The sequence below is a fragment of the Ascaphus truei genome, chromosome 4 (genome assembly GCF_040206685.1).
Source record: "Ascaphus truei isolate aAscTru1 chromosome 4, aAscTru1.hap1, whole genome shotgun sequence".
In the NCBI taxonomy this organism is placed as follows: Eukaryota; Metazoa; Chordata; class Amphibia; order Anura; family Ascaphidae; genus Ascaphus; species Ascaphus truei.
In genome coordinates, this window is record NC_134486.1 from 328,003,538 (window position 1) to 328,022,989 (window position 19,452).

Here is a 19,452-nt window from a genome sequence, read left to right on the forward strand (position 1 = left end):
GCAAGATACCGGAGGTGACGTCAGCAGAGGAGCCGATCGATGAGACTCTGGCAGCAGCTGACTCCAAGCACGGAAGGCGGATCTCCTCGAGTTGCTGATGTACTTCACCCCACGACGAACGATGTCAACCAGCTAAAGAAAGCAAAAACCAAATGCGCATGTCCTAGCCACCTCTGGTGAGTAGGATTCCAATTTTTCTCACGGCGGAGCAAGTTTTATTCATGCAGGTGCAGCCGCACCGAAATGTTTTATACTTGATATACTTATGTATGCCATTTTATTTTTTTCATTGTTGTTATAATAAATTGCTCTGTTCATTTACCATATATAATCCTTGGGTAATGCACTATTGCAGTGTATTGTATGTTTTGTCTTCCCTCTCTTGAGGTCATCATTCAAAAGAAGAGGATTTTATCCATGACCTTACCTTTTCCTATAGGCCACCCCTTACCTTAGCGCCACAAGAGGTTTATCACTTCTACAATTTTACCTCCCACCTAATCCCCGGTAATGGACATTATCCAACATCCTCACATACCAGCTAAAATTCTGGAGTTTTTTTTCTGCCTTGCACAATCCGTTACATGTTGCTGAATTGTTTAACCTTACTCTTATCTGTGTCCTTCTGCTAATTGCCTCAAGAGGCTCCAAGATATGTGTTCAAATGCTTGTTTTGATGTGTCAAACTATTCCCATTTTTTAAGAATTTCTCCGTTTTCAGCTCTTTATTTGTCCCTGCCTCCATTTTGTCTAGTTATATTAATCTTGTCCGGTAATCCTTAAGTGTCTTAACTGGAGGGTTCAGGTTTAATCCACTTGACAGATTATCTGGCTGAAAAGAAAAATTATTTCTGCTACCCTTGGAATATTCTTACCCTGATTGACCTCTCCATATTTCCAAATATCAGAGACATAGACTCTTTTACTGTAGTTACCCCAGTTATGTCATGTATAAATTGCAGAACTCGTTCCCAGAAATCACAGAGGGCCCCACAATCCCAAAGACAGTGTTTCAAATCAGCCCTCTCCTGGAAGCATTTCGGGCACTTGTTTATAGATGTCTCTATCTCTTTATATTCATTAGCAAAATCATAATAGGCCCTATGCATAATCTTGTATTGCATCTACCTCCATTCCTAAGACTATTTTTCTGATAAAATTCATACCTTCCAGTTTTGTGTAAATTCCCTCTATTTCTGAGAAGTCCCTAATCCACCTACTGTAGCAAGCATTGTCTTTAATTCTCTATCGTAGTTTTTTTCTCTCTGATCTAATTATATTGCTCAGATATAGTGTAATTAGGTCTGTCGGATCTTTCAAACAAATCTTTCTTTCTTTCTCTCCTTTCTTTCTCTCTTTCTCTCTTTCTTTCTCTCTTTCTCCTCCTTGAATGGAAATACATTTTGAGCATGTGTAGGAGACTCAAAACTGTCTCCTGAGTATTTTCTAAACGACCCACTCAAGGTGTTATCTTTGACCGCTATACTGTAGGTACTTCCAACCAGGTTTGATGTAGCACCCCCTTCCGACTCCAAGGGGACACCGTCTGTTCCTCTAGTTCCATACAAGAGTATTGTTATACCCCATAATCCAGTCTCTTGTCTCGCTATACAGGCCAGATTATATTTCCTTAAATCTGGTAGGTTTAATCCACCTATTTCCTTTAACGGTGGCTTTTTCAGAGCAATTCTTATTCTGCCTTTTTCAAAATATATTTTCTAATTGCCTTATTCAGTATTTTAATATCAGAATGCTTCAGTAATATCGGCAGCATCTGCACGGGGTATATCAGTATGGAAAAGATAATCTGCCTGCAAGGTTTAGAGGAAGGTTTTGACAATTTTCTAACTCTCGTCACCTTGGAAACAATTGTGCTAAAATTATTTCTGTACAGCTGGTTTAGTTCTGGGTCAATATGTACTCCCAAGTATTTAAGTGGCTTTGTGGTGATCTTGAGTGGGCACTCGGCTCCCCACTCCCTCTTTTTTCTGCTTGTCAATAGTATTATTTCTGTTTTGGATGCATTTACTTTAAATCCCGAAAATGTCCCAAGTTCCCCAAAAGTCTAGTAAATCTTTTGTATCGCAACCTCAGGGTTTGCCACCATCATCAAAAGGTCATCTGCAAACAAGGCTATTTTAGTTTATTTTCCTCCGATTTTTGATACATTTAAACTCCATTTTCCTGAAATATTCGGCATGGGGCTCAATCGCAATATTAAACCGCAAAGGCGATAATGGGCAACCTTGTCTTGTGCCTCTGAATAAACTGATCTCATCTGGCTGTAATCCTGCCCCCATTATTTTTGCTTTGGGGGCTTTGTACATGCTCTAATGGCTCCAAAAAAGGTCCTTGCGATTCCCATTTTTTGTAGAATATTTAATAGGTACTCCCATCCAACATTATTGAAAGCCTTTTCGGCATCCACAGAGATGATTATATTATTCTTATCTTGAAAATTGGATTTCGTCCAATGAATGGCTGTCCACACCTTCCTTATGTTTTTGACATAGAGTCTCAGCCTTTTACAAAACCGGTCTGGCCTGGGTATATTAGTTTCCGCAATACGTTTGAGAGTCTCTCAGCCAATATTTTAGATATTTTTTCATCTTGATTTTAGTATGGAAATTGGCCTTTAAAACGCTGGGGCTATTGGGTCTCTTCGCTCTTTATGAATTATTTTAATAAAAGCAGTTTTACCCATTTCCATATATTGCTCCTTTTCTAACATCTCATTGAACATTTCTTTCAGTGGTCTGATCTCTAAATGTTTATTTTTATAAAATGCTCCTGTAAATCCATCTGGCCCTGGGGCCTTCCCATTTTTAATGGTTTTTATTGTATTCTCTATTTCCTCATCCGTGACTGGTGCGTTTAGCATTGCTCCTTTTCCCTAGAAAACTTTGGGCTTAATTTTTGCCAGGAAATTATTTTGGGAAATTTCTTCTTTATTACTCGTACTATATAATTTTTGGTAGAGATCTTGAAACACCATGTTTATTTCCTTATGGTCAGTTGTAATTTCTCCAGAAGTTTTCCTGATTCAATCTCTTTGAGATAAGTTGTGATGTATTTTCCTGCTTTTCCTGCATCAGTAAAAATGTTAGCTCTCTCCGCTGTGAAGATCCGTAGAGTAGCCGAATTTCCTAGCATGAATCTCTTATTCTGTTGGAATAAAGAGCTACATAGCTTCCCAAATTCCCTTTTATTTGAGTAGACCTGGCAAATTAGGATCTTGCGAACCTCATAGGCAATATATAATATATATACGAACCTCATAGGCAATATATATACTGTATATATAATACACTGGATTTTGAATGTTTTCTTCCTTTAATGGTATCAGATAACTACGGGTGGAAAGGATTGGCCTGGAATCAGGATGTTTGCCTGTAAATGAAAATAGGTTGTTAAAAATATTGTCCCTTATCCTTATTTTGTGCATATATGTTAAATAGTGCTCAATGTTTACCAGAAATTAGTAAGATTCTGCCGGCTTGGTCTTTTTTTTTTTTTTTTTTTTTTAACTTTAGTCATATGAAAGGGACAAGCCATAGATGTAAGTATCGCCACCCTTTTTTTTGTTTTGTTTGTTTGTTTTTGCATTAGCTATAGATAGATAGATAGATAGACAATACAAATCAGAGATAGCTAGATAGAGAGAGATTATCTATCAATGAAAGTTGGGGATACTATAGCTTTGACATTAAAGAAGATTAGCCTTCTAGGCATAAACTGAATGAGAACAAATTGCATCATATATGATTTCCCCATGTGACCTGTATTTTTGTTTGCAGACCCTGATGAGATTCTCATGTGAACTTGTGTACACATTGATCCCGTGCAACCTTTTCATGAGGACAATTAAAGAAGGGGGAGACAAAAAGACCAAGAGAGGAGAGTGATGAAAAAGGATAAACAAAAAAGGGGAAAGGTAGGTTAATCAAATGGGAAAAAATAATCCAGTAGTTATCCCTTCACTGGATTAAACGGCTCACCACGAGTGAACAACACTTATTTGGGGAAGCACAATGGTGCAACCTGGGATGGCACACTTCAGGTTACGCTAACCGGAGAAAGAAAAACACTGAAGGACAACACACTGGGTTTTCAAAGGTACTGTACTACTGGTGCCACTCAAGCTAGTATGTAATTCTTGATACATCGTATAGTTATTAACTCATCTTGTCCTTGTGACCAGATAAACAAAAGTATTTGTCAGATATGCACATTGCCCACAAATATTAGACACTTATTGCATAATGATGTGTTTTGTGGCAGCGGTGGGAATAGTAATTCCCTATGTGTATGCGTGTATACATAGATATAGATATTATTATTTTTTTTGCAAACAGTAGAGTCCTAGGACTCTTACAACATTTAATTGTGGTCCTTTTCAACCAGTCTGATTTAGTGGAATATGTGGGCATGCCTGTATATAGCTAGCCCCACACACTTTTTGGTCTGTCAGCTTCTTGCAGTTCAGACCCTACACTTCTGGAGAGAGCAGTTCATCATATTGTTCTAACAATTTACTATCTTAATATTGTGGGGGGTTTTAAGGGGAGAGGGGGGAATTATGTGCATAGTATTAAGACCATAGTTACATAGTAGGATCTTAGATGAGGTTGAAAAAAGACATGTCCATCAAGTTCAATTTTTAAAATATGTATCTGCCAGGGCCTACGGTCCCTGTTTATTAAAAGAAAAAAGTATGCACTTAACACACACCTATTGTAGCAAAATGTAAATACTCTGCAAAGTGCAAACATTTCTTTCAGAGATAAATAAAAAAAATGAAGTAATGTTTTTATTTTTTATTTATGTCAAAAGGAGTGCTACTGAGCGTGGCAAATGTATACAACAAAAGACAGGCGTATCCAATTGACAAAACCTATCTTACTATATATTTGTGAAAGCGTCATATGTTTCTGTGTCTGTATGTGTCTCCATGTGTCCCTCCCTGTGTCCCCAGCGGCAATCCCATTGGACCTTGGGCCAGGCCAATGAGTTTGCTCCCTTGGCCCGCCCGCCCCCGCACACCTCTCATTGGCCTGGGGCGGAGTGACGGGCCAAAGGAGGGATGGAGAGAGACACACACACACCACCCCCCCCTCCCCCACGCTCTCTGCGGCTCTCCCCTCACATAGGCCGCTCCCCCAGCTGACCATCCCCGAGAGCGCTCCCCACGGCTCTCACCACCCATAGGCCACTCCCTCACCCGACGCTCTCCCTCAGCCCCCACACGCTCACCCCCGCTCTCCCCCCCCGCCCGCTCTCCCCCCCGCTCACCACCCCCGCTCACCCCCCCCTGCTTATCCCCCCACCCACACACACACAGAGCACGCTCTCTGCGGCTCTCCTTTCACACAGGCCGCTCCCCGTCCCAGAGGCCGCTCCTCCGGCTGTCTCCGCCTCTCCCCGCGAAAGGCGCAGCACCTCCTCACCGGAGCGTCTCAGCCTCTCCGCTGAGGAGCCCGAGGTGGAGGAGGAGGGCGGCCGGTACCTGGACGAACAGGAGCGCGGCCGTGTGCAAGGTGAGTAAACGCAGGGGAATGGGATATTAAGCGCGTCCCTGTCTCCCCCTGCCTTTTGCCCCCCCTACCCTCCCTGCCCTCCCTGCCCACCTGCCCCTTGCCCCCTGCCCTTTTCCCACTGCCCTCCCTCCCCCTGCCCTTTCCCCCTGCCCTTTGCCCCCTACCCTCCCCTGCCATTTGCCCCCTGCCCTCCCTCCCCCTGGCCTTTGCCCCCTGCCCTCCCTCCCCCTGCCGTTTGTCCCCTGCCACCCTCCACCTGCCCCCCCAGCCCTTTGCCCCCTGCCCTTTGCCCCCTTCCCTCCCCCTGCCCTTTGTCCTCTGCCACCCTCCACCTGCCCGCCCAGCCCTTTGCCCCTTGCCCCCCCAGCCCTTTGCCCCTCCCTGCCCTTTGCCCCGCTCCTCCCTGACCTTTGCCCCTTTGCCCCTGCCCCTCCCTGCCCTTTGCCCCTCCCTGCCTGCCTGCGCTTTGCCCTGCCCCCCTCCCTGCCCTTTGCCCCCCCGCTCCTCCCTGCCCTTTGCCCCCCCCCCCGCCCCTTCCTGCCCTTTGCCCCCCCCGCCCCTCCCTGCCCTTTGCCCCTCCCTGCCCTTTGCCCCCCTGCCCTTTGCCCCCCTGCCCTTTGCCCTCCCCACCCTTCTACTCCCCTTGGCGCCCCCCCCCCCCTCCCTTCGACGCCCCTCCCCCCCGCCTTTCCACTCCATGCCCCCTGCCCTTCCACGCCCGGGCAACGCCGGGTATATCAGCTAGTATGGTAATAAGTATAAAGTTAAATACTTCAATAATAATATTTTCATGGTTATTTAGTTAAACCCTTTTTCCAAAGCATCATAAGCCTGCATACCAATGTAAAGGTATAACCAAATTTGCAGGTCCTAACACTACACTGTGAACCTTCCCTTTTACCTCTGTATGAGGGGGAACAACCATAGTAGGTCCTGTCCCTACAGCAAAATGAGAAAACTTCCCAAGTTAAAGTGTGGCAACAGTTGTTTGGAGGTAAGTGGCCCCATCATCCCAGTGCTCACCCCTCCCCACCTTTTTAACTTGGGAGGTTTTTTCATTTTGCTGAATGGACAGGACCTACTATGGTTGTTCCCCCTCATAGAGAGGTTAAAGGAAAGGTTCACAGTGTGGTGTTAGGACCTGCAAATTTGGTTATACCTTGACATTGGTATGCAGGCTTATGATGCTTTGGCCAAAGGGTTTAACTAAATAACCATGAAAATATTATTATTGAAGTATTTAACTTTATACTTACTACCATATATGTTTTGTCAATTGGATGTAGCATTTGGCTCCCCTGTCTTTTGTTGTATACATTTGCCACGCTCAGTAGCACTCCTTTTGATATATATTGTGATGGGTGTTGGGGTTTGAGCTTGCTGGGACTGTGTGTGTTACTTTCTTAATACTTGGACACCATCTTCAATGTTGCGTCTGTGCTCGTCATATGCACGCTTGCATCTAAATTTTGACAGCCTAATATCTTATTTTAGCCGGAGAAACAGTTCTCTGTCTTTTGCACTGCTTATCCATGTAGTGTGTGGTATGTTTTTGATTTGTCTAATCACGATGGTGACCGATATACATTAGTTACTCTTATGGATTGCTGTCGGGCCCATAATTTCTTATATTTAATATAGTCCTCCAACTAAGTGGTGACCTGTTTGTCACCTCTCTCTGTGATGCACAGGGGATATTTCAAGAATGTTAAGATTTTCTTTGAGGCCGACAGCCCAGGATTTGGCGATCGTCCACAGCCTTCTACACTGTACATATTTCAGTTTTCGAGGGCCATCAGTGATATCCACCCAATTAAACCCTCTTTGTAGATCTGCACAGGCACGGGAAGGGTCTTGACCTGTCATAAAAACAATTTATTTGTATTTCTAAGTCAAACTGTAACCACATTAACCCCTGAAGTACTAGGTTGATAAATATACTTAATATCACCTGCCATTTTTATTACAGGGACCTTCCACATCATTAATCCTCCCTGGCCGCAATTGGCATGGTCACGTCGCCGGGAACGGTAAGCTTTGCTACATCTATATGTTTAAGAATGTACTGTCCATAACTTCCAATAAGATAGGGAGAAACTACCTTGAGATACCCATGAATAAAAGTAACTATAACAAGATTTTAACTCCATCTTATCTGGGAGTTCTGCTCGGGAAAAGAGTTTCCTTGTTCCCTCTGGATGGGAGTAGGGTGAATGCCCGACCATGGCATACCATGTTCCCGCCAGATGCCTCTGGTAACTAGGTGGTTGCAATCTTGCCCAGTTATTCATTGCGGGTTCCTGGATGGAGTTCTCATGGGATCTGGGAGAAGTACCCTCAGCACTTAAGGTCTCTTCCTATCTATAACTGTTTTTCAGGGATATTTTTAAATCTCAGTTTATTGCATCAGCCCTATTCTCGTGGTCTTTTTGCTTCTCTATATTGGCCATTTTGCTTTTCAGAGACCATATTTCTTAGTCCATGTTAAATTGGAACGTTATAACTTCATCTAATTTATGTGTATTTTTTAATGATAATCTACGGTTTTGCAGCCTATTATTTTGAAACAACTAGGGGATACAATGCCAGAATGCAATGTAAACAACTTTTCTAATTGGAAACTGTGTGAGTCTTAAAAGTGACCCGATGGTTTTCATTCTTCATATATTACAATCCAGGTGAACTTCTGTTTTTGAGAGCAGAAAACCGGGCGCTAGCCTCAACCTCTAAGTGGATATACAGAAACAAGTTCAAAGTTACCAACAATTAAGTTAAAGGAAAAGGGGTCTCCTTAGCCGATGAAGGAAGACCTCCAAGCAACCCCTTCTGCTGCAACCCCAGGAGGGACCATCCAAGACCCTTAGAACAAAATGGAAACAGAAAACAAGGGGTTAACACAATTCAGTTCCCAAATTCTAGTTAAAAAATGGGCTTCCAAAGGGAGGAATAAACCTCCTGGAAGGAAGTGAGTGGGGGGGGGGGGGGTGGAAATCTAAACTATAGATTACACAATACTTACACGGCCTTGTGTAAGTACGGGGACTAAGAGGGGTATCTGTAGGAGTCCCACCCGTTCTCCTTAATCCAACACCACAAGGATTGATGACATGCGCAGATCAAGTTCTCGCAGGGGGAATCCTCCGCTTGGCAAGTATATTTCCGTTATCCCCAAGTGTGGCGACAGAAGGTAAGTGAGGTAATGGTGTATACAAATCAATATATTTATTGACATGTGCCAACAAATCACTCACATGCAGTAATAACACAGGGTAGCTCTCGTAGCAGGGAGATGCATCCTGCAGCAGCAGATAGCCCAGTCGCCGCGTCCGGCGGGCAGGGAGATGGAAACACTGCGTGCGGCTGCGTATGGCTGCTCTCACCAACTGCGGAGGCTCCCGTGGCTCACGAACAACAGACGAAATGGAGCTACGCGTTTCGCCGAGACTCACCTGAGGAAGCCGAAGTCTCGGCGAAACACGTAGCTCCATTTCGTCTGTTGTTCGGGAGCCTCCGTAGTTGGTGAGAGCAACCATACGCAGCCGCACGCAGTGTTTCCATCTCCCTGCCCGCCGGACGCGGCGACTGGGCTATCTGCTGCTGCAGGACACATCTACCTGCTACGAGAGCTACCCTGTGTTATTACTGCATGTGAGTGATTTGTTGGCACATGTCAATAAATATATTGATTTGTATACACCATTACCTCACTTACCTTCTGTCGCCACACTTGGGGATAACGGAAATATACTTGCCAAGCGGAGGATTCCTCCTGCGAGAACTTGATCTGCGCATGTCATCAATCCTTGTGGTGTTGGATTACGAACTTCTGTCTTTAACTTGAAATTCAATTCTTCAACCATTTCTTAGTCTATTTCATTCTTCCCACATATTAGGTTTACGATTTGTCTAGTACTTATCCATTATCTACCATTCGACTCAGACAGAATGACATGCTGTACATTAGAAGACGTGGTTAAAATGTACAGTATGTTTTCATGCTGTATAATGTTACATACCAGCCCTATGTTGGTAAGCTATTACAGTGGCATATCCCATGCATCAAAGATTCCTCTCCTATGAAGTAACACGTCCAGTCTGTCTAAGCTGCTGTGAGTGAATCCATGTGAGAAGTTAATGTAAACAGAAGCTTTTGTTCTCAATATTCAACTTTTTTTTGAATCTTAAAATTCTACAAATGTCTTATTTTCCAGAGGCTGTAATAACAGTACTTTTTTATTTTGCCGATGTTGGTTTGCCTTGTAGATGTTGCAAAACCACAAGTCCTTAATTGAGAAGTCTATTAAATGTATCTTGTACAACTACTTTTCAGGAAACTCGATATTTGCCGAGCCAAATGATTCAGGGGAATGAATGAATCGTTGGGTGTAATCTGTTGCACAAATAAAGAAGTGAGCATAACCTTTCTATACTCCTGAAATAAACACAATAGGCAGACAAAATGGGCATTAATCCTCTGCCAGTGTTTATCGGAGCAGCTAATAGCTTGGTTAGTAAATAGACAACAACAAAAAAATAAGTTTTTAGGACAAAAGACATGCCAGCTTAATTGTCTGACCTCAAAAAGAGTCATTTTTATTCACACTGATACACATACACACTCTTTCTTCACTTGCTTTCACAGTAACCTTTTGACACCTCTAGCCATAAAACACATCCACACCGGGGGGAAGGAACAGCACAGATAACATTCCAAGAGACACTGTTTTTAAAAAACATTTTTTTTTAAAAGTTCATAGTCGGGTAAAATCCACAGTTCCCTATTCACACCTCACCCACCTCCCATCAATACCCACTTTCCTCACCATTAGAGGCATCTAAATCATTGTAATCATTTTTCCAGTATTAGACCATTGCGATATTCTTATCAGTGGTGCTGATTCCCTAGCGCACCTATTTTTCTTTTTTTTCTTGCATTTCTTAGGTAAAATCCATAGGCAGGGTTATGGTGAGGATGGCTGGGTTTAAATTTCCAAATTGGTGTCTCCTACACCCGCAATCCCTCCAATAAATCAATCTGCAGTGGGTTTGATCATGTACTCATGTGACCATTTGTGACATTCCGCTGGCGTGCTCCTGTCTGTGTCTCAGAAATGTTCGTTATTTATAAAATGTTTTAGCAGGAAGTAATACACTGAGAGTTGCCTCTCGTTTTCAAGTATGTCCTGGGAACAGAGTTATGGTGACAGATACATGGTTACAAATTCATAGTTGCATTAGGTGAACAGAAATAAATATGGAAGTAGCAAAGCTGGCAGTACACCGCCTGGATGAGAACACAATGCTGGATGCAAGACCGTTCAATACAAAAAAATTTTGTTGGAGCATAGACTTGCATGAAGGACAATGCTCTTACGCGTTTTTTCTTACACATCCAGGCTGTGTACCGCCAGCTTTGCGTCTTCCATATTTATTTCCCGGCAGGAAAGGTTTAAGGAGCAGTTTTTACTGCTCTATTTTTTTTTAATCACATTTTTGTTAAAATGATATTTTGTAACACAATTTTTACAATATAGTTAACAGGGATTGTGTCCTTTTCTTTTCTATGCTGTAGTATCCTGGAAATATCGTAGAATTGTAGGTTTCTAATCACATTTAAAGTGTCTCCCTTTCCGCCTCCTAGTAGGAATGATTTATGGATGTGTAATGTGAAATAAATACTTTAGATTTCTACTCATTTTTGGGGGGTGGATTGGAAATACTCTTAAGAACTACTCGTATACAGTTGAGCCTATAATAATTTTATCTATAGCATGTTTTAAGTATTTTCTATCATCTGAATAACAGGATAGTTTATGGCAGTTGTCGAGGGATGGCAGAGTTAGCAATAAACACAGCTGGGAAGATGTTTATCTGCGTGTCACAATTGTTACAAATGTTGCAGGTTAGGCCACAATGTATTTGGACTGTGACTATAAAATATTTACCTCTGAAATGGGAAATCCTTATTGAAAGAGGACCAGCTGGTACTTCAGCTTTTGTTCACTTGGAAAAAAACAAGAAAGGAGCGCAACGGGGAGACGTACAAGTATAAAAGTATATTGTTTATACAAAAATAGTAACATGACTTGCATCTTGAATTACATTTATATGGTGTACATAGACACATCAGTAGGCACACACAGGCAAGTTGATGATGGGTGATGTTATAAGGGGGGAGACTTCCACAGGTTCCCCACCGTAAGAGTCCCACTCCAGAAAGAGCTCACAAACTTGGATGCCAGCAGTGTAATGTCACTTCTTCATGCACCAAACCAATGCATTTCACGTAAAATATGCTTCATCAGGGGGTATGACTAATATATGCACTGCAACTCTCCACAAAAATCCAGAGGGAGCAGGATCAACCCAAGAATAAAAGAAACAGTACAGTGCACACTACAGTATAGTGACAGGTTGGTAGGTAAGTGGGATCTTGGCTCTTACAGATTTTCTACTTGCAGTGTGTAAGTGTAAATAAAGCCTTTCTCCAAACCGTGTCTGCACTTTTTTTTCTTGTGATGTATGTAGGTTTCACTCAGGGGTAAAGGAGGAGAGACAGACATAGTGTAGATCAAAAATAGCACATTTATAGTAAAAGTATGTACTCTGGGTACTCTCATTCTGTACATGTATTAATAGCATATAGTATACATGAGCTACCAGGACCGGGATCTGTGGCTGAACATCTTGGGTGTAGTATCCCTTGAAGCTTATCTCCACTGGTTGTTTAGCCACAGATTCCTGTCCTGGTAGCTCATGTACAGGCATACCCCGGTTTAAGGACACTCACTTTAAGTACACTCGCGAGTAAGTACATATCGCCCAATAGGCAAACGGCAGCTCACGCATGCGCCTGTCAGCACGTCCTGAACAGCAATACCGGCTCCCTACCTGTACCGAAGCTGTGCGCAAGCGGGGTGACTATAGAGCCTGTTACAAATGCGTTATTTACATCAGGTATGCACGTATATGACGATTGCAGTACAGTACATGCATCAATAAGTGGGGAAAAGGTAGTGTTTCACTTTAAGTACATTTTCGCTTTACATACATGCTCCGGTCCCATTGCGTACGTTAATGTGGGGTATGCCTGTATACTATATGCTATTAATGCATGTACAGAATCAGAGTACATACTTTTACTATAAATGTGCTATTTTTGACCTACACTGTCTGTCTCTCCTCCTTTACCCCTGAGGGAAACCTACATACATCACAAGAAAAAAACCTGCAGCCACGGTTTGGAGACAGGCTTTATTTACACTTACACACTGCAAGTAGAAAATCTGTAAGAGCCAATATCCCACTTACCTACCAACCTGTCACAATAGTGTGCACTGTACTGTTTGTTTTATTCTTGGGTTGATCCTTCTCCCTCTGGATTTTTGTGGAGAAGGACAGTTTGGAAACAGGTCCTCACCGGAGGTTTTGAGCACTTTCACTCAAATCGTATATACATTTATAATCATTCACCAAGTAACTATTTTAGTATAATTTGATCACGTGTAATTATCACTTCACAATTCTATGTAGATTGTGTGGAAGCACCGTTCAGTACCTCTGTTGGTGTTAATATACTGTATGCACTGCCTAAAAAGTCTTCACAATGTTAAAAGGCATATTCTTTTCTACTTTATTGTAATGTGTTCAGAAAAGCCCTAATATGCCATTCTCTCACAATTAGTTGGGCATACTTTGTACATAACATTGCATTATGAGATACGCCAATCTCTAAACCTAGTGTATGGTTGGAAGTACGTGTAACCTTAAAATATTCATTGTAGAACAGTGACGTGACTTTTTAAGTCTGTGTGAAAAAGTTGTGCTGTAATTGCTAATGCCGGGGAGATAATAAAATGAAACTTTTAAGTAAGTACCTTCAGCAAGGTATTGGGACATTTGAAGGATGCATTGTTAAAAACCATCAGTAAGTTAAATAGCTTGTTAATTTAGGGGAGACACATTCTAGTCTGCTTTCACATTCTATATCAACTAATTTAGCCCGTTAACCCCTTCATTGCCAGAAGTGCCTGAAACGCTTTGCATTGCGTTTCGAGTCCTGGCTGCAAATCAGTAAAATAAGGGTATACTTATTTTTTTATTAAGATTGCAGTACTGTAGTGTCGCTGGTTTATCTCCTGGAGCTTTCAAGTTCAAGAGATACTGTACTTTGAATTTGCTGAGCACTTTGGAAATAGGGTTGCTAATTAACCGCAATTGTTAGTAGCCATTCCCTATGAATAAACCCTTCACAGGGTTTAGTAGCACCACATGCCTGTATTTAAAACATTGACCAACTCATACAGACATTTTTTTATCACAATATCTCACCTCACCTGCTGATTGCAAGAACCTCCTAATAGTTCAAAGGCCCTGATAATTCCAGGGCCAACATCAGCCAATATCGGTAACGGGTAAATAACCAAAATGTAACTCAACCATCAGACCTGTATAAGCATTTTAAAATACTTTTGTGAAGTTTTTAATCAAGGTAAGTTGAGACACAGCAGTGGTTTGATTTGCGTTGGCTACTCCTTTTTTTGTATTTTTTTGTGTGATACAGGAATGCTGCATAGGAGTTTGCATAGATCACTCTCCTCCCAAGGTGGGCTAGAGGTTAAGTAAACACTTGATTAACAAGCACAATTCTTCTAAAATTCCAAACACACAGATTTAAGTATGACTAATTTTGTTTAAGGAAGACCATTGTTTCATTATTTTCATAATACTATGAGTCCCCTCTCTCTCCCACACCTAATCTATAGAGTTGAGAAGGGAGACGATTTATTGTATTAAAGGTCAATACCATGTAGGGAAAAGTGAACTGATGACAGGGATCTGTTTAATATGTCAGTCAGGCTCTTCTTTGGTCAAAGTGACCCAATGACCGTGATTCTTTTATTTAGTAGGATATGGGGTCAGTGCCACCTAGGATAAAAGTGATCTGATGACCATGTCTAATTTGGGGCCTGTTTCACAGAATAATAATTATTACCTAACACTATCAAACTCTCTTTTTTTTAGAAGATTTCTGATTGCTCTGAACTGAGGGAATCTCCTTTGGTTGTAGTGATCTGGGTTGATTTATAAATCAGTTATTAGAGAGACTGCAATTGTAATTTTTTTTTTCTGTTGTGAGTGTTGATTACTGAAGGATTTGATGAAGGTGGGAAGAGCTAAGTCATCTTCAATTGTAAATGGGAATGTGCCTTTGAAACGAAAAAGTATATTCTGCAAGTACTTGCAACAATCGGCTTATATCTCTGATTTAGCCTAGCGGTGAATGCACCCATTTATATACTGTATAAAAGCACCATTTATATATGTATGCTTAATGGATAATAGTCTTTTAACAGTGGTTACTTACGATTTGGTCCTTGCGTTTTCAGTGTAAATTTGTACCACAAACTTTCTTGAGCAACTAACTGTGAATTGTATTTTAAGTACAATTGTTAAAATACTGTGCTAAAAAGCTTACTGTTGATATACAATTTTTTATTTTATTTTTTACTATTTGAGTGCATGCATTATTTGTCAGAACATTGGCTTTATTTCCAGGGGTTTACAAACTGATGAGTTGTGTCCTAACTGTAAATGTTTTAATGTAAACATTTTCAATATTTCAAACAAGCAAAATGACGGTCACTTCTGTTTTTTGTTTTTTTTTGTAGGAAATGTGGGCTTCCATTGAAAGACTAACAGAAGATTAATTTGGCCGTTCTAGTACAATGGATGCTGTGATTTGAAGACTACGAAACATAGCCACACCTAGCTAAGATATTGTCTGTTTTCTTGTGTGCAGTTGGGGGAAAACCAATGGAGAGGTAATATAACTACAGTATGTGCATAGTATGCAATGGGATATAGATTACTTTATTTTAGGTTGGGTTATGTGCGTACGAGTAAAAGAAGGAAAAAGTGCAATTGGTGTAGGAGAGAATTAGGGGTTTACAGATGGTGTGTTGCAAAGCTGTGTTTTTCAGCTGTTTTAAAATATAAATAGTGAGTACCTGACAGTAATTGGGATGGAAGGTAAAGGATGCAAATGTCTATGTACAGTATACACCTAATCGATATTAACAATGTTCAATAACTTCTAAATTTCTGTATGTTTTTGCTGTACAATCTGCTTCTTCTTGGGTCTGGCCGGCTGATATCCATTCCTTCTGAGTGACAGATATTGTAAACATCCTACACTCTCAGCTGTGGAAATACAGAAAGCTGGGAGAAGGCTGTTTACTCTCTCTGCCTTAGACAACAGCTGAAAGGAGGTGCCTTGGAATAATGATACATCAGCTATATTTGCCTTTTCGCAGTTTTCAAAAGGCATTTGAATGTGTAATTACTCAAGTTTGAACGCCTGAAAAATTCTATCAAAAGTGGAAATAATAAGATTACAATGTAAGCTCTTCAGGGCAGGGACTCGTCTCTCCTAGTGTTTCATTTATGTCTTTATGCATTTAACTCCTCTCTATTATATTCCCTGTATTTTAATTGTATTGTAATGTTTGTAAATATTGTTAAGCGCTGCCTACCTGTTTAGTACAAAATATTACACACTAGCTGAGAGACCCGGCGTTGCCCGGGATGTAATGTTCCCGTTCCTCTCTCTCTCCTCCCCCCTCTCTCTGTTTGTCCCCCATTCACATCAATCCAGTCCCCCCCTCCCTCAAAGGCAGGGGGGAGGGGCGTCAAAGGCGGGGGGGGGGCGTCAAAGGCATGGATTCCTCCCCTTGCATTTCCTCACCTAGCAGCATTAAGTCCCTGCCGCCCTCCTCCTGCTCCTCGGGGATGTTGAGCCGTAGAGAGCGTGCTCTGGGAGGTAGGTGGGGAGGAGGGGGGGGTGAGGGGGGAGAGGTGGGGAGAAGTGGGGGGGGGGGAATTAGGGGGGGGGAAGTGGGGGAGCGACACACGCGACACCTACCTGTAGTTCCGGGCGCCGCCATCTTCTCACTGGGCGCCGCGAGGGAGGAAGGGGGTCCTTCCGGGCGCCGCCATCTGTTCCAGTTGGAGCGGCGGCGGAGAGGGAGAGAGGTGAGTTGTAGCGGCGAGGGGGAGAGAGACCTGGCGTTGCCCGTGAGTAAAATTTCCCGCTCCCTTCTCTCTCCCTCTTTTTCCGTGTTCCCCAGAGGGGAGGGACGAACAGTGGACAGGAGGGTGTGGGGACGGACAGTGGACAGGAGGGTGTGGGGACGGACAGTGGACAGGAGGTGGGGGACGGACAGTGGACAGGATGGGGGGACAGTGGACAGGAGGGACGGACACTGGACAGGAGGGGGGGGACAGGAGGGGGGGGCAGGAGGGGGGGACGGACAGTAGACAGGAGGGGGGGACAGTGGACAGGAGGGACGGACAGTGGACAGGAGGGGGGGCAGTAGACAGGAGAGGGGGAGGGGGGGGGGTGGACAGGAGGGGGCAGTGGACAGGAAGGGGGGCAGTGGACAGGAGGGGGGGGAGGTGGACAGGAGGGGGGGGCAGTGGACAGGAGGGGGGGCAGTGGACAGGAGGGGGGCAGTGGACAGGAGGGGGGGCAGTGGACAGGAGGGGGGCAGTGAACAGGAGGGGGGGGCAGTGGACAGGAGGGGGGGCAGTGGACAGTGACACGCACGCACACACACACACACACACACACACACACACACACACACACACGTCTCTGTTGATGCGCCCTTTCTCAGTTCCGTTTGGCGCCGGAGGTGAGGGAGCGACACCTACCTGTACTTCCGGGCGCCGCCACCGTCTGACTCGGCGCCGCGAGAGAGGAAGGGGGTCTGCCATCTTACGCGCCGCGTGGCAGCTGCCTGTTCCCCCGCCGGGGGTACGGGAGAGGTGATTTGGAGCGGGGAGAGGTGATTTGGAGCGGGGAGAGGTGATTTGGAGCGGGGAGAGGTGATTTGGAGCGGGGAGAGGTGATGCCGCTGGGGAGGGGGAGAGTTCAGTTTGAGCGCCGCTGGGGAGGGGGAGAGGTGATTTGGAGCGGGGAGGGGGGAGAGGTGATTTGGAGCGGGGAGGGGGAGAGGTGATGCCGCTGGGGAGGGGGAGAGGTGATTTGGAGCGGGGAGGGGGAGAGGTGATGCCGCTGGGGAGGGGGAGAGGTGATGCCGCCGGGGAGGGGGAGAGGTGATTTGGAGCGGGGAGGGGGGAGAGGTGATTTGGAGCGGGGAGGGGGAGAGGTGATGCCGCTGGGGAGGGGGGAGAGGTGATTTGGAGCGGGGAGGGGGGAGAGGTGATTTGGAGCGGGGAGGGGGAGAGGTGATGCCGCTGGGGAGGGGGGAGAGGTGATTTGGAGCGGGGAGGGGGAGAGGTGATTTGGAGCGGGGAGGGGGGAGAGGTGATTTGGAGCGGGGAGGGGGAGAGGTGATGCCGCTGGGGAGGGGGGAGAGGTGATTTGGAGCGGGGAGGGGGGAGAGGTGATTTGGAGCGGGGAGGGGGGAGAGGTGATTTGGAGCGGGGAGGGGGGAGAGGTGATTTTGGAGCGGGGAGGGGGGAGAGGTGATTTGGAGCGGGGAGAGGTGATTTGGAGCGGGGAGGGGGAGAGGTGTGTGTGTGTGTGTGTGTGTGTGTGTGTGTGTGTGTGTGTGTGTGTGTGTGTGTGTGTGTGTGTGTACCTTTGGCCCGTCACTCCGCCTCAGGCCAATGAGAGGTGTGGGGGGCGGGCCAAGGGGGTGGTGTGTGTGTGTGAGGCCAATGAGAGGTGTGCGGGGGCGGGCGGGCCAAGGGACCAATGAGATTGCCCCTAGGGACACCGGACATCCAGGCAGGCATGCATGCAGGCATACAGTGCTTTCACTAATATAGTATAAGATACATGCAGAAATGATAAATAATGTAATGTAATGCTCCATGGTAGACATTTGTGTTTTCCTCAACATCATTTGTTCAAGTTTAATTATCATTTTATTAATGTCACCGTATGTGCTGCTCTGCTCCTAGAATAACACCGTAATAATCATAATAAAATATTCATATTAAAAATGAACACTGCTTTTCTTCACACAAACACTATTTTGAATTTTATGTAAGTTGGGAAATTCAGTAGAAGATGAGCAAATATGGCCATGTTGTGAGCTCTCGTAGCCGAGGAGAGATGCTACCGGCACCTAATTCGAAGGTAAGTATCTCCGGAAGCAGGTGGTCCCCCAGAGCTGAGATTAACGGGGTTCAGCTCTGGAGACCCCCTGCTTCAATTCTATATATACTTGCTCACTCACACTGCAGGCTTGGATTGCCTCTTTAAGGTGTTTGCTCTAAGGCTGCGTCCACGCTGCCGCTGAGAGCGCTCATGCTTGAGAGCGGTGACCTCACCAACTCTCCAAGCATGAGCGCAGGGTGTCCTGCATACATTTGACACATTTTTTATTTAACAAAAATCAGATATGCAAGTAAACATTTTTTTAAGGTTTGGAAACATTTAAATATGGGAGTGGTTTAATTTTAATTAAAGTCCCTTTGTGCTGTGCTGAAAAGAAGTTTGTACAAGCAAAACTCCTTTGCCTCCTCCATCCTTATTAGCATTCTAAGAGGGACAGGACTAGATCAGTATGCTATTCAGGGGTTTAGATTAATAGGACATTCTTCTTAGTTGACAAAGAAGCTAAAACGACGAAATGATTGTTTTAAGTAAGACTACATTGACTTAAGGGATGATGCAGTATCAACTTGTTTTAAAACATGATTTTTTTTTTTTGTGGGGGGTTTGTTTGCAACCAACAGCGATTACGCCTTCAACAATAGAAAAGACTACAGTTAGGTCCGGAAATAATTGGACACTGATACAAGTTTTGTTATTTCGGCTGTGTACTAAAATAAATTCAAGTTACAGTTAAATAATGAATATAGGCTTAAAGTGTAGTCTATCAGCTTTAATTTGAGGGTATTCACAGGCAGATTGGAGGAAGGGTTTAGGAATTACATC

The 19,452-nt window shown here is 44.0% G+C and overlaps 1 long non-coding RNA gene across 2 annotated transcripts in view; it reads left to right on the top strand.

Moving 5' to 3' along the window:
* Window positions 1–16,331, top strand: part of LOC142492132 (uncharacterized) — a 60,495-nt gene extending 44,164 nt beyond the window's left edge. Inside the window, exons 3-5 of one of the 2 annotated variants that reach the window (XR_012800765.1) lie at window positions 3,798–3,934; window positions 7,507–7,567; window positions 15,209–16,331. This is a non-coding gene — a long non-coding RNA (uncharacterized LOC142492132). The remainder of the gene's footprint in view (window positions 1–3,797; window positions 3,935–7,506; window positions 7,568–15,208) is intronic. The other variant, XR_012800766.1, reaches the window with a different exon arrangement.
* Window positions 16,332–19,452: the final 3,121 nt, after the last annotated feature.